Consider the following 14,794-nt stretch of genomic DNA (forward strand, 5'->3'; position numbering starts at 1 on the left):
TTACTGCATGTAACATTATAACTCCTACTTTTATTTATGTGCACAAACCATCTCCAATGCCCCAACTATATGCCTATGCCTCCGTTACCTCTACTTCCGAGAATCCTTATCTGTTTTCAGGACGAAGCTCAGATGTGAACACTACTGGGAAAATTTCCTTGTTCTTCCATTCTCCAAATTAAAATGTTATTTACTTGTTTGTGTACCTATCATATCTCCACAACAGAATGTAAACTTCTCTAATACTTACACCAGTGCTTTGTATATTGTAAATAAAAAAAGGAGGGGGATGTTTAGTGAATGGAATTAATATCTAACACTGCTCCACCCCTCCCCAACAAGGACATTAAGTATTATATTTACTTAAAAGATCAATGAAGGTGAATATCAAATACAATGTTCCCAATCGAACTATGGAAATGGAAAGTAGACTAATATTCATCACACCCATTGCTATACACACTGTTAGTTCAGACCCATTCCATCATACTCCAGAAAGGGAAGGCTAACACTGAATTTCTTAAAGATAAAGTTTTTTGCTTTCACTTAAGCTTTAATAGAATTAACCTCTTTCTAGAATAGGCAAGGAGGAAACAAAACTATCACTCTTTGCAGATGATATAATGGTATACTTAGAGAATCAACTCAAAAATTACTTGAAACAATTAACAACTTTAACAAAGTAGCGGGATATAAAATAAATCCACATAAATCATCAGCATTTCTATACATGACCAACAAAGTCCAGCAGCAAGAGATAGAAAGAGAAAGTCCATTTAAAGTAACAGTAGATAACATAAAATACTTGGGAGTCTACTTGCCAAGACAAACCCAGGAACTCTATGAACACAATTACCAAACACTTTTCACACAAATCAAATCAGATCTAAATAACTGGAATGATATCAATAGCTCATGGATAGGCTGAGCTAATATAGTAAAAATGACAATTCTACCTAAATTAATTTACTTATTCAGTGCCATACCAATCAGACTACCTAAAAATTATTTTAAAGAGCTAGAAAAAATAATAACAAAATTCATCTGGAAAAACAAAAAGTCAAGAATATCAAGGGAAATAATGAAAAAAAAAATGCACAGGAAGGTGTGTTAGCTGTACCAAATCTGGAGTTTTACTATAAAGCGGCAGTCATCAAAACTATCTGGTACTGGCTAAGAAATAGAGTGAGGATCAATGGAATAGGCTAGGCACAGGAGACACAGTAGTAAATGACACTAGTAATGTAGTGTTTGATAAACCCAAAGACTCCAGCTTCTGGGATAGGAACTCAGTATTTGACAAAAACTGCTGGGAAAACTGGAAGATAGTATGGCAGAAATCAGGCATAGACCAACATCTTATACCTTATACTAAAATAAGGCCAAAATAGATACATGATTTAAACATAAGAGGTGATACCATAGGTAAATTAGGAGAGGAAGGAATAGTCTACCTTTCAGATCTTTGGAAAGGAGAACAGTTTATGACCAAACAAAAGATAGAGAATATTATGAAATGCAAAATGGATGATTTTGATTACAATAAATTAAACAAGTTTCTGTACAAACAGAAACAATGCGTCCAAAATTAGAAGGGAGGCAGAAATATGGGAAACAATTTTTATGGCCAGTACTTCTATGATAAAGGCCTCATTTCTAAAGTATATAGGGAACTAAATCAAATTTATAAGAATCCAAGTCATTCCCCAATTGAGAAATGGTCAAAGGATATGAACTTTCTGATGAAGAAATCAAAGCTATCTATTCCCATATGAAAAAATGTTCTAAATCACTATTGATTAGAGAGATGCAAATTAAAACAACTCTGAGGTACCACCTGACACCTATCAGATTGGCTAAAATGACAAAAAAGGGAAATAATAAATGTTGGAGAAGCTGTGGAAAAATTGGAACATTAATGCATTGTTGGTGGAGCTGTGAACTGATCTAACCGTTCTGGAGAGCAATTTGGAATTATGCCCAAAGGACTATAAAGCTGCGCATACCCTTTGACCCAGCAGTATCACTTTTGGGTCTTTTCCCCAAAGACATCATGGAAAAGGGAAAAGGACCCACGTGTACAAAAATATTTATAGCTGCTCTTTATGTGGTGGCAAGGAATTGGAAGTTATGGGGTTCCCCATCAATTGGGGAATGGCTGGAAAAGTTTTGATACATGAATGTAATGGAATTCTATTGTGCTGTAAAAAATGATGAGCAGGAGGAGTTCAGAGAAACCTGGAGGGTCTTACATGGGATGATGATGAGTGAGATGAGCAGAACCAGAAGAACATTGCACACAGTATCATCAACATTGTGTGGTGATCTACTGTGATGGACCAGATTCTTCTCACCAATGCAATGGTACAGAAGAGTTCCAGGGGACTCATGATGGAAGAGGATCTCCAAATCCAGGGTGGAAAAAAAAGAACTGTGGAGTATAGATGCTGATTGAAACATACTATTTCTTTTGTTTTTGGTGCTGTTGTTTTTCTGTTTTGAGGTTTTTCCCTCATTGCTCTGATTTTTCTTTTGTAACATGACTAATGCAGAAATATGCTTAATAATATATATATATCCTATATCAGATTACCTGCTGTCTAGGAGAGAGGGGAAGGAGGGAGAAAAATCTGAAATTGGAAAGCTTGTATAAACAAATGTTGAGAACTATCTTTACATGTAACTGGAAAAAAATAAAATACTTTTATCAGAAAAAAACACACAAACCAAAACAAAACAAAAAAAGAATTAACCTCTTTCTGTGTCCTCTCCCCTCTCTGCTTCTCTCTTTAAACAATCATTCTAACAAAGTATGCCTAATTTGCTCATTGGTCAACTAACTGGGCTTAAATGGATGACTTCTAAGGTTCCTTCTACTACTAACAGTCTATGATTTTTATAAGAAGCCTTAAAACAAGGTATTATCCACTGAATCTAAAAGCATTACAAATCAAATACTATTCTAATGTATGTTAGACACCAAATGTTTCAGAATGAAATCCTTTCCTTTCAAAAAAGAATTATCATATAAGAATACAAGTCATTCTCAAACTGAGAGATGGTCAAAGAATATGAACAGGCAGTTTTCAGATGAAGAAATTAAAGCTATCTACAGTCACATGAAAAGAAATGTTCTCAATCACTACTGATTAGAGAAATGCAAATTAAAACTACTCTGAGGTATCACCTCACACCTATCCAGTTGGCTAATAGGACAAAAAAGGAAAATGATAAATGTTGCAGATGTGGGTAAACTGGAACACCAATGCATTATTGGTGGAGCTGTGAACTCATCCAATCATTCTAGAGAGCAATTTGGAATCATGCCCAAAAGTCTATAAAACTGTGCAAACCCTTTGACCTAGAAATGTCACTAATGTCTGTATCCCAAAGAGCTCATAAAAAAGGGAAACGGACATACATGTACAAAAATATTTATAGCTACTCTTTTGGTGGTGGCAAAGAATTGGAAATTATGGCGATGCCCATCAGTTGGGGAATGGCTAAAAAAGTTGTGGTATGTGAATGTAATGAGATACTATTGTGTTGTAAGAAATGATGAGGATGGTTTCTGAAAAACCTTGAAAGACTTACATGAATTGATGCTGAGTGAAATGAACAGAAGCAAGAGAACATTGTACACAGTATCAACAACATTGTGTGATGATCAACTATGATAGACTTAACTCTTCTCAGCAATACAATGATCCAAGGCAATACCAAAAGACTCATAATGGAAAATTCTCTCCACATTCAGAAAAAGAACCGTCGTGTCCGAATGCAGATTGAAGCATATTATTTTCACTTTTGTTGTTGCTTTTTTGTCATTCTTTATACTTTCTTGTGGTTTTTTCCATTTTGTTCTGATTCTTCTCTTACAACATGACTAATGTGAAAATATGTTCAACATGATTGTATTGTATAACCTATATCAGACTGCTTGCTGGCTTCATGAGTGGAGGAAAGGAAAGGTGGAAGAAAAATTTGGAACTCAAAAAATCTTTCCATGTAATTGGAAAAAATTTAAAATAAAAAAAAGATTAAAATCATCTCAATAAGTGGCATTGGAATTGAATGAATGTTTAATATGAATAAAGGCAGTAAGGCATAATGAAAAAAATGCTGGGGGCAGCTAGGTGGCACAGTGGATAAAGCAATGTCCCTGAATTCAGGAGGACCTGAGTTCAAATACAGCCTCAGACACTTGACACTTAGGAGCTGTGTGACCCTGGGCAAGTCACTTAACCAGAGAGAGAGAGAGAGAACAGAATGCTGGATATGCTACATGGAATCTATGATAAAAAGAAAGGACTAATATACACCAAAATATTTACAGTGTAGCAGCAGTACAGAACATGGCTCAGGTGAATACGGATCTGAGGAGTCAAGTCAACAAGCATTTGTGGCACGCATTGTGCAAAGCTGGGAATACAAATACAAGCAAAAACAAAAACAGTTTCTTAGCCTTAAGGAGCTTCCATGGAAATGGAGGAAGTCAATACATAACAGTCCTGAAAAGCTGATAGAGAAGTAGGGGAGAGACATAGTGGAAAAGTACAGACTCAGGAGCCTAACCAGAAAGAAAAGTGAGTGAGCATGACTGTCTTGGGCATTTCCTCAAAATGGAGGTTTCTGGAAGAACTCAACAACCAGGGCAAGGTCTTAGGGGCCAAGGCATATTCATGGGTGAGAAGGCTACTGGAAATCTCAAGCCATAGTTTCATTCCTTACAGGCATGATTGGGATTGCTTTGGTTTGAACATTAACACAGCACTTACAGTGTTAACCTTCAAACAGAAGAGAAAATCAATTAGCCTACGAACAGCCAATCACTGCACCGGTCATTAGGGAATCAAGGACAAAGAATGTAGCAATCCCTAGGTAAAACTGATATTCTTATGGGAGAGATATTACGGACACATATACAACATAAACAAAGTAAATAAATACAAATATATATATATATATGGAAGTTAAATACAAGGTGGTTTGGAAGGGATGGCACTAGCAGTTGAAGAAGATAATGTAGGGAAGATGGTGCCAGAATTACCTCTTAAAAGATAGAGAGGAGGGGGCAGCTAGGTGGCGCAGTGGAAAGCACTAGCTCTGGATTCAGGAGGACCTGAGTTCAAAGCCAGCCTCAGACACTTGACACTTACTAGCTATGTGACCCTGGGCAAGTCATTTGACCCTCATTGTCTGCCCCCCCCAAATAAAAGATAAAGAGGAACTCTGTGATGTAGAAATAAAGAGGGAGCACAATCTAGAAATGCTGGAAACCGAGAAGGCCAATTTGGCTGTATCTAGGGAGTGTATAAACATAAGTAAGGTCCAATGAATCTGGAAAGATAAGAGAGGGGACAGGTTATATAGTATTTTATTATTTTCCAGTTACATGTAAGGATAGTTCTCAACATTTGTTTTCATAGGATTTTTTTTTCCTTTTTTCTTTTCTTTTCTTTTTTTTTAGTGAGGCAATTGGGGTTAAGTGACTTGTCCAGGGTAACACAGCTAATAAGTGTTAAGTGTCTGAGTCCAGATTTGAACTCAGGTACTCCTGAATCCAGGGCTGGTGCTCTATCCACTGTGCCACCTAGCTGCCCCTTTCATAGGATTTTTGGTTCCAAATTTTCCTCCCGCCCTCCCTTCCCTCCCTCCTCCTCAAGATGGAAACCAATCTGATATGTTATAAATGTACAATTACATTAAACATATTTCTGCATTAGTCATGTTGTGAAAGAAGAATCAGAGCACAAGGAAAAAAAAACCTCAAAAAAGAAGGAAAAAAAAAACAGCTCCAAAGTAGAAACAGTATGGTTCAATCTGCCTTCATAAGGCACAGTTCTTTTTGTTGAGAACATTTTTTATCATGAGTTCTTTGAAATTTTTTGGATCATTGCACTGATGAGAAGAGCCAAGTCTATCACAGTTGTTCATCACAGTGTTGCTGTTACTGTGTACAATGTTCTCCTGGTTCTGATCATCTCACTCAGTATCAGTTCATGTAAGTCTTTCAATTACATTCATATACCACAATTTGTTTAGACATTCCCCAATTGATAGGTATTCCCTTGATTTCCACCATTCTTTACCACCACAAAGAGAGCTGCTAAATTTTTTTGTACATGTGGGTCCTTTTCCCTCTTCTATGATCTCTTTGAGATACAGACCTAACAGTGTTACCACTGGGTCAAAGGGTATGAACAGTGCCATAGCCCTTTGGGCATAGCTCCAAATTGCTCTCCAGAATGGTTGCATCAGTTCACAGTTCCACCAACAATGCATTAGTGTTCCAATTTTTCCACAGCTTCTCCAACATGTATTATTTTCCTTTTCTGTCATATTTGCCAATCTGATAGGTGTCCGGTGGTACCTCAGAGTTTTTTTTTTAATTGGATGACTTTATGGATATGTATGATTTTTTTTAAAAATAGAATTTTATTTTCCAAAATATATGACAAAAAAAATTTAATTGGCATTTTTCTAATCAATAGTGATTAGAACATTTTTTCATATGGCAATAGATAGCTTTGATTTCTTCATCTGAAAACGGCCTGTTCATATCCTCAATTGGGGAATAACTTATTCTTATAAATTTGATTTAGTTCCCTATATATTTTATTTTATTTTTTTTGGCAGGACAATGAGGGTTACTTGCCCAGGGTCACACAGCTAGTAAGTGTCAAGTGGCTGAGGCCAGATTTGAACTCAGGCCCTCCTGAATCCAGAGCTGACACTTTACCCACTGTGTCACCTAGCTGCTCCCCCCTATATATTTTAGAAATGAGGCCTTTATCAGAAATACTGGCTATAAAAATTGTTTCCTACCTTTCTGCCTCCCTTCTAATTTTGGATGCATTACTTCTGTTTGTACAAAAACTTTTTAACTTAATGTAATCAAAGTCATCTATCTTGCATTTCATAATATTCTCTATCACTTGTTTGGACATAAATTGTTTTCCTCTCCATAGATCTGACAAGTAAACTATTACTTCCTCTCCTAATTTATCTATGGTATCACACTTTATGTCTAAATCTTATACCCATTTTGACCTTATTTTGGTTTACGGTGTAAGATGTTGGCCTATGCCTAGTTTTTGCCATACTATCTTCCAGTTTTCCCAGCAGTTTTTGTCAAATACTGAGTTCCTATTCCAGAACCTGGAGTCTTTGGGTTTATCAAACAGTAGATTACTATGGTCATTTATTACTGTGTCTCCTGTGCCTAACTTATTCCATTGATCCACCACTCTATTTCTTAGCCAGTATCAAATAGTTTTGATGACTGCTGCTTTATAGTATAGCTTCAAATTTGGTATGGCTAGCCCACATTCCTGTGCATTTTTTTTCATTAGTTCCCTTGATATTCTTGACTTTTTGTTCTAGCAGATGAATTTTGTTATTATTTTTTCTAGCTCTATAAAATAATTTTTAGTAGTCTGATTGGCATGGCACTGAATAAGTAAATTAATTTAGGTAGAATTGTCCTTTTTATTATATTAGCTTGGCCTATCCATGAACAATTGATATTTTTCTAACTATACATATCTGATTTTTATTTGTGTGAAAAGTGTTTTGTAATTCTATTCACAGAGTTCTTGGATTTGTCTTGGCAGGTAGACTCCCAAGTATTTTATATTGTCTTTTGTTACATTATTTTTTGTTTTTTAATTTATTTTTTTTTTGCAAGGCAGTGGGGGTTAAGTGACTTGTCCAGGGTCACACAGCTAGTAAGTGTCAAGTGTCTGAGGCTGGATTTGAACTCAGGTACTCCTGAATCCAGGGCTGGTGCTTTATCCCACTGCGCCCCTAGCTGCCCCATCTTTTGTTACTTTAAATGGAATTTCTCTTTCTATCTCTTGCTCTTGAGGTTTGTTGGTCATGTATAGAAATGCTGATGATTTATGTGGGTTATAGTATTTTAAAAGCTAAATAATTTTTTTCCTAGTAGCAAAAAAATCATTGGAGATGAGAATACATTGGCCCAGGGAACACAGAACTCAGTGGTTTAGCTCCTTCCAAGTATTCTATCTTGTCATCTAGTTTAGAGTGTAAAGGAACATTAGAAGCAAGGTAGATAATATCCAGGATGAAGATGAAGATGAAGATTGATGGAATAAGGAAATCCAGAGTTAAGTAGCTAAGGTCTACAGCAGTATGATAAGACTAATTAGGTTAAACTGTCCCCCAAAGTCCCAACAGGTGCCATTTTTGTTACATAATAATTCTACTTATAATGTATTGCTTTTACCTAAAAACATTTTAAAAGTTCAGTCATTACTATGTAACATGGTTGATTATTTTGAAGGACCTAATTTTTCCAATTACTATTTATCTTGTTTGTTTTTAAAAAAATAAAATCTACAAGAAAAAAACTTGCATCTTATATATGCACATTGCTTTAGCACACACATACTGCTAATAAAGAAATCACTTCCTCTCTGCACAATCAGCAGCATTTAGGAGGAAAATATTCAAGTTTACTCATATATATTCCATGTGTTTCAAGATCTACCATTCGGTTGAATAACCATTTAACTAATGAAAACAGATTCTAAAAAGCTAAATGGCTAACCATATAGGACTTATATAAATATTACTCAAATCAGTGATGAATTGAGAAAGTGATATATATCTCCTGACTTGGACCTACTAATTTATTCTCCTTTCCAAATAGACTTTATCTGAGCCAGTCTAGATAAAGATTTTTTTAAAAATTAAGTCTGCTATTTGAATGCCAGATGTTGTTGACTCATATCACTAACAGTTCTAAATCATTATCTGAAAAGAGAAATAACTCTGTTAAGTCAATGTTAAAGTTATAAATTAGATACAAGACAGGAAATGTTGAAGTCAAAAGCTCTCGCATTAATATGTACATATTACATATGACTATATACATTAAGACAGGTTAAAATATCTAATAATGAATAATGCTATGTACAAAACATTCAGGGTGCAGTTAGAAACCTTTTGTATTTGCATCTCCTGACTTCCAGCATTTAAATTCATTTTTATTGGAAGCTACCAGTTTAGTTAACGTCCTTACTACTTTAAGAAACAATGAACTTAGGGGCAGCTAGGTGGTGCAATGGATAGAGCATCAGCCCTAGATTCAGGAGTACCTGAGTTCAAATTTGGCTTCAGACACTTGACACTTACTAGCTGTGGGACCATGGGTAAGTTACTTAACCCCAATGAAGGACGGAAGGAAGGAAGGACGGAAGGACGGAAGGAAGGAAGGAAGGAAGGACGGAAGGAAGGAAGGAAGGAAGGACGGACGGACGGACGGACGGAAGGAAGGAAGGAAGGAGGGAAGGAAGGAAGGAAGGAAGGAAGGAAGGAAGGAAGGAAGGAAGGAAGGAAGGAAGGAAGGAAGGAAGGAAGGAAGGAAAGAAATACTGAACTTAAAAGGAAAAAAAAGCAAGAGAGAAACTCTACCAAACATGCTGTGTATCCATCTTTTGAGTAACAACATCAACATTAAAACCACAGCCATATAATCACTAGTCTCTCTATGAAGAAGTATCAGGTAAAATAGGTACTGACTCACTTACCCAGAGCCACTTAAATACTTTATGGCTTATACCCTCTCAGCTATAAAACAAAGTTATACACACACACACACATACACACAAACACACACAGAGAGTCAGTCAAAGCATAGTTCTCAAGTGGAAACAGTTTAATCTTATGGCTTTCCCCAAAGTGAAATTTACTAATTCACTAAAATTAACACCTTTAGATCTTTATCACACATTTTTATCCTATTCTCCTTCTTTGAGGACGTTATTCTCCTATCATTCAGAATATACAACTATTAAACCAATGAGCAAGTGGACTGCAAATCTAAGAACTGATTTTCTCTAGTTGCCTAGATTAGGAAGTTGAGATGAGTAATGGTGGTCAAGAGCCCGGAATAGTGAAATCAAAGTGACAGGGTCCTTTATGCTTGCACCCCAGTATAACAGTTTGGAGATGCTTAATAAATGCAACAAAAAAAGCATTAAAATCATTTGCAGTTTTTGTGCCATGGACCGAGATATTTGTTATGAAAGGAGAAAAGGTGCTGTTGCAAACAAAATCAGTATTATAGCCCTAGCTTCTTAAACTGTGGGTTGTGACCCCATATGGGATTGTGTAATTGAATGTGGGGGTTGGGAAAAATTTGGCAGCAGTAAAAGATTATGAATACCAATTTTACATACCTATATACCTCGGGTTGGGTAAAAATGTCTATTTTCTGGTGAAAAGGGGTCATGAGTGGAAAAAGTTAAAGAAGCCCAGCTATAAACAATCAATGATGCAGTTATATTAAATATTTTAAGCTATAACAAATAAGTTTTGGTTAGATAGGCAGGATGTACATGAGAATTTTACATAAAGCAGAAAAGAAGGTAATGATGTACACATCAAAGAAGAGATGGCAGATGGGGAAGATATATAACAAGTAAAACAGGAAATCAGTGAGTAGAACACTACATCTATAGCTGATAACTCAAGCTGTAAATTTACAGACAGAGCCTGAAATAACTAGTTAAACTGGGGCTACAATTGATATTTTACTTTGATTCTGTAGACTTTAGCTAGTTAGATAAATATCCATGAACAATTCTGCTTGGTTTGACTCCATATAACTTCATGCTGTTCAGAATAAGCTAATTAACAGAAACCTCATCTTACTAATTGACTCAGTTTTTGATACTCAACACTTTCTGAATACCCTCTGTAGTCTCTTTCCTCTGATCGGAGAGTTGAAGAGTGATCCATTACCTTTCTCCCAAAACATTACTTTATAGAGCACTGGGATCAGAACTTTCCAAGTAACTCTCCATATCCCATCAGCATCTCTGCTTGTTTTCAACTCCACTCCACAAAAATTCATACATTCTAGTAGACATCCCCTAGTATCCTGCTTTTCAGCTTCCTTTTCTGCATTGCCTTCACTCATTAAATTGTAAGCTCCTTGACGGCAGGAATGACCTTTCTTTTTCTTATTTGTATGCCCAATACTTAGGATATTGCCTAGCAGTTGTAGCTGAGTCATTTTCAGTCATGTCTACCTTTCTGTGACCCCATTAAAGGTTTTCTTATCAAAGATACTGCAGTGGGGGTGGCTAGGTGGTACAGTGGATAAAGCACAGGCCCTGGATTCAGGAGTACCTGAGTTCAAATCCAGCCTCAGACACTTGACACTTACTAGCTGTGTGACCCTGGGCAAGTCACTTAACCCCCATTGCCCAACAAAAAAAAAACAAAAAAAAAAACAAAAACAAAAAGATACTGCAGTGGTTTGCCCTTTCCTTCTCCAACTCATTTTATGGATGAGGAAACTGAGGCAAACAGGTTAAGTGACTTGCCCAGGAAGAAAGCAGAATGGTGTATATGCTAATTCCAGTATAAATTCAGTATAATGATGCTAAATTCAGTAGCGTCTGACTCTTTTTTTTTTTCCCCTGAAGACACAATACAACTTCATTAAAGGATTTAGTCACCACAAGTACAATTTGCACAGACGCCCCACATCTGATAAAAAAAGCTGGAGCTTTACTCTTAGTTGGGTCTATTTGTTAGGTATTGAAAGTGGGACCCATTCCTGAATCTTCCTTTGGGTAGTAGAATAGGGAACATACTGTTCAGGTTGAATCTGTGGTTCTTCCAAATGAACTTATGAGCAGCTGGCTGGACAGTTGTAGGAGGGTTGTCAGCCATATAGCAAAGTGACAATGCCATTCAAGAGGCACCATGCTTCCATCCACACCCCAGAATGTATTTGTGCCATTCGTTTCAGTAGTATAGATAACCCATTGATGTCAACCAAAAAACTACCGTCTTCATAGTGTTTGTTTCCTTATTTGTCTTCTCCCACTAAGGTGCCAACCCTCACATGGTTTACCCTGAAGAGCTGGTGCAGGTAGCCGAAGATGCCTCTGTGCCTGCTCACCTGCCTGAGCCCCTGGCCCAGCACCCAAAGGTATTCCATCTAGCCCCGACCTTAGCCTCCTCCTCACCAGAAGCCCTGGTCCATCTGACTCTTTAGGATTCCATTTGAGGTTTTCTTGGCAATGATACTAGAATGGTTTCCCAGATGAGGAAATGAGGTAAACAGGGTGAAGTGACTTGCCAAAGGGTCACATAGCTAGTAAGTGTCTAAAGCCAGATTTGACTCCAGGCCCCACAGGCCATTCCATTTCACCACCCAGCTGAATTCTATGACCTTTTTATCTTAATTAAACAATGAATTGAGGACCATTTATTAAGTACCTAGTATGTGCCCTGCAGGCACTGTGCTAACTACTTGAGGGTACAAAAAAAGGGCAAAAAATAGTCCTTGACCTCAAGATGTTTACAATTTAATGGAGAAAATATGCAAATACACACCAAGCAAGCTATATACAGGATAAATAGGAAATAATTAATGGAGGGAAGGCATTGGAATTAAAGGGTTTGGGGAAGGCTTCCTGTAGAAGGTGGGATTTTAGTTGGCTAAACAAGTTGTTGTATGTGTGGAATACCATTTTGCTATAACAAATGACAAGTAGGATAGTTTCAGAAAAGCCTGGAAAGACTTATATGAACTTATGCAAAGTGAAGTCAGCAGAAACAGGAGAACACTGTATACAGTAACAGCAACAATGTAATGACGATCAAATGAGAAATATTTACTTACTATCATCTATACAATAATCCAAGACAATTCCAAAGGACTCATGATAAAAACCACTATCCTCCTCCAGCAAGAATCTGATAAACTAAGTGTAAATTGAAGCATACTTTTCCCACTTTCATTATGTTTCTTGCTTCTTATTAATTTTTTGGGGAACATGTCTAATATGGAAATATGTTTTACATGACTTCACATGTATATTGCCTTCTTAAAGGATAACTGAAAGGAAAAAAACTTGGAATTCAATTTTTTACATGAATATTAAAAATAATTTTTTAAAAAAAGAAAATATAGGAGGCACCTAGGTGGCACAGTAGATAAAGCACCAGTCCTGGATTCAGGAGGACCTGAGTTGAAATCTGGCCTCAGACACCTGACACTTACTAGCTATGTGACACTGGGCAAGTCATTTAACCCTCACTGCCCAGCAAAAAAAGGGAAAATATAAGTAAAAGGATGAGGGTGTCAGAGGGCATCATCTTTTAGAGGAGATGAAATGGGATCACTTGAAAAAGAGGGATTTATCCTTGGTAAGGAATAAAGTAATTTCATCATATGAGAAAGGGGTGAAGGAGGAGAAAGCAGCAGAAAGCATATGAGGAAATGAGGAAGTCATGACATCACCTCTCTGATATCATGGTCCTCTAAGGACAAACAAAAACTTTCCCCTTTCCCCACTTGTTTTTCAGTTTCTTTTTATGTGGTCTTCCAGAACCAGACTGTACGTTTCTTGAGGGCAGGGACTGTTTTTCATTTTTGTTTTTCTATCCTCAGAATTTAGCACAGTGCTTAGCACTTAATAAGTGCTTACTGACTATTGACTAGAACTATCTGTGCTTTCCACATGGTCACCTCAAAATATTCTGTACTTCATCTGAATTCATCTCTAAACTGTCACCTCTGAAAATCAAGGAAAAAAAGATAAAGAACTGGAAATGTCCTGATTTCAGAGAAGTAGAAAAAATGAATTCTTCAAACTTCAAACTGTAGGTTTGTCAAACTGCAAAAATTCTAGAATGCACTATTAGAAGAACAGCTTGTGAGCACTTCAACAGGAGGCAATGCTTATAAATAGAGTGAATTATCTTTTACCTCTCCCCATATGACAATTTCCAGATCAATTATCATAATAATCTCTTTTATTCATATATACTTCAACTTATCATCATCACACTTAAAAAGTGGTAGGTGGAGAATACAGGGGCCCAAGATGGCAGTCAGCTGTTGCTGGCATTTCCTCAAGCTCTGTGAGGAATGGCCTTCAGACAAGACCAAAAAGAGTGAGAACTTGGGTGCTTACCTGCAGCAGCAGCAGCAGCAGCAGTAGCAGTAGCGTGTGATGCAGGCTTTTCGTGAGGGAGAGAACACCCAAATTGCTGAGCCTGAGACCTGTGACAAGATGTATAAGAGCTTAGCACAACTTATAATGAATTATCTTTCTAGTAGAGGATCTTAACGGAAAAATCAAGATCCGAATTTTTGTTGACTATTTAGAATTATAAATAGAAGACACCTATTGAATAGAGCTTTCCCACTCAAAATCCTACAGGCACACTAGCTGAAATTTCTCTGCAAGATACCCCCTTTGATCACATCAAACTAATTTTGTCATTTAAAAAATGTGTACATCAACATTTACATCAAAATATGTCACATATAAGGAACATCTTGGCCAGACACTCTGAACTTTGGGAGTAAAAGAACTGATCAATAGTTGGCTATTTCTTGATAATACAACAATTTCATCTTCAGTATCTCTAAGCCCAATTTCTCTCGCCTTCAATCATTCCTAGCTTTCTTTTTATTTCCCTCACATCTTTAGATAACCTATGATAATGGTTTCCAAAACTCCTCCTTTCAAACTGTCCACAAGGATACCTCTTTTTACTCCATCAATGACCTCCACTTAAAATTTACTATTTTATTCAAATATAGTTAACCATTTTTAAAAAGTACAATATTAAATATACAATAAAAATAATATAAAGAATTGCTTCATTAGTTGTCCTAGGATCATATAATCACAGATTAAGAGATGTAAAATACCTTCAAGGTAATGTAGTCCAACCCCTTCAATTTTTTTTTTTTTTTGCGGGGCAATTGGGGTTAAGTGACTTGCCCAGGGTC

General features: G+C 36.6%; 1 protein-coding gene and 1 pseudogene across 8 annotated transcripts in view; both read right to left on the minus strand.

Moving 5' to 3' along the window:
• The window catches only part of HMBOX1 (homeobox containing 1), a 266,541-nt gene that overhangs the window by 177,020 nt on the left and 74,727 nt on the right, over positions 1-14,794 (minus strand). For 7 of the 8 annotated variants that reach the window (XM_043988733.1, XM_043988732.1, XM_043988727.1 and 4 more), the window contains exon 2: positions 13,968-14,056. The gene's annotated coding sequence lies outside the window, so the exon portion shown is untranslated. The remainder of the gene's footprint in view (positions 1-13,967; positions 14,057-14,794) is intronic. The other variant, XM_043988731.1, reaches the window with a different exon arrangement.
• On the minus strand, positions 11,564-11,983 carry LOC122743641 (annotated as a pseudogene).

This window comes from Dromiciops gliroides, chromosome 2, assembly GCF_019393635.1.
Source record: "Dromiciops gliroides isolate mDroGli1 chromosome 2, mDroGli1.pri, whole genome shotgun sequence".
NCBI lineage: Eukaryota > Metazoa > Chordata > Mammalia > Microbiotheria > Microbiotheriidae > Dromiciops > Dromiciops gliroides.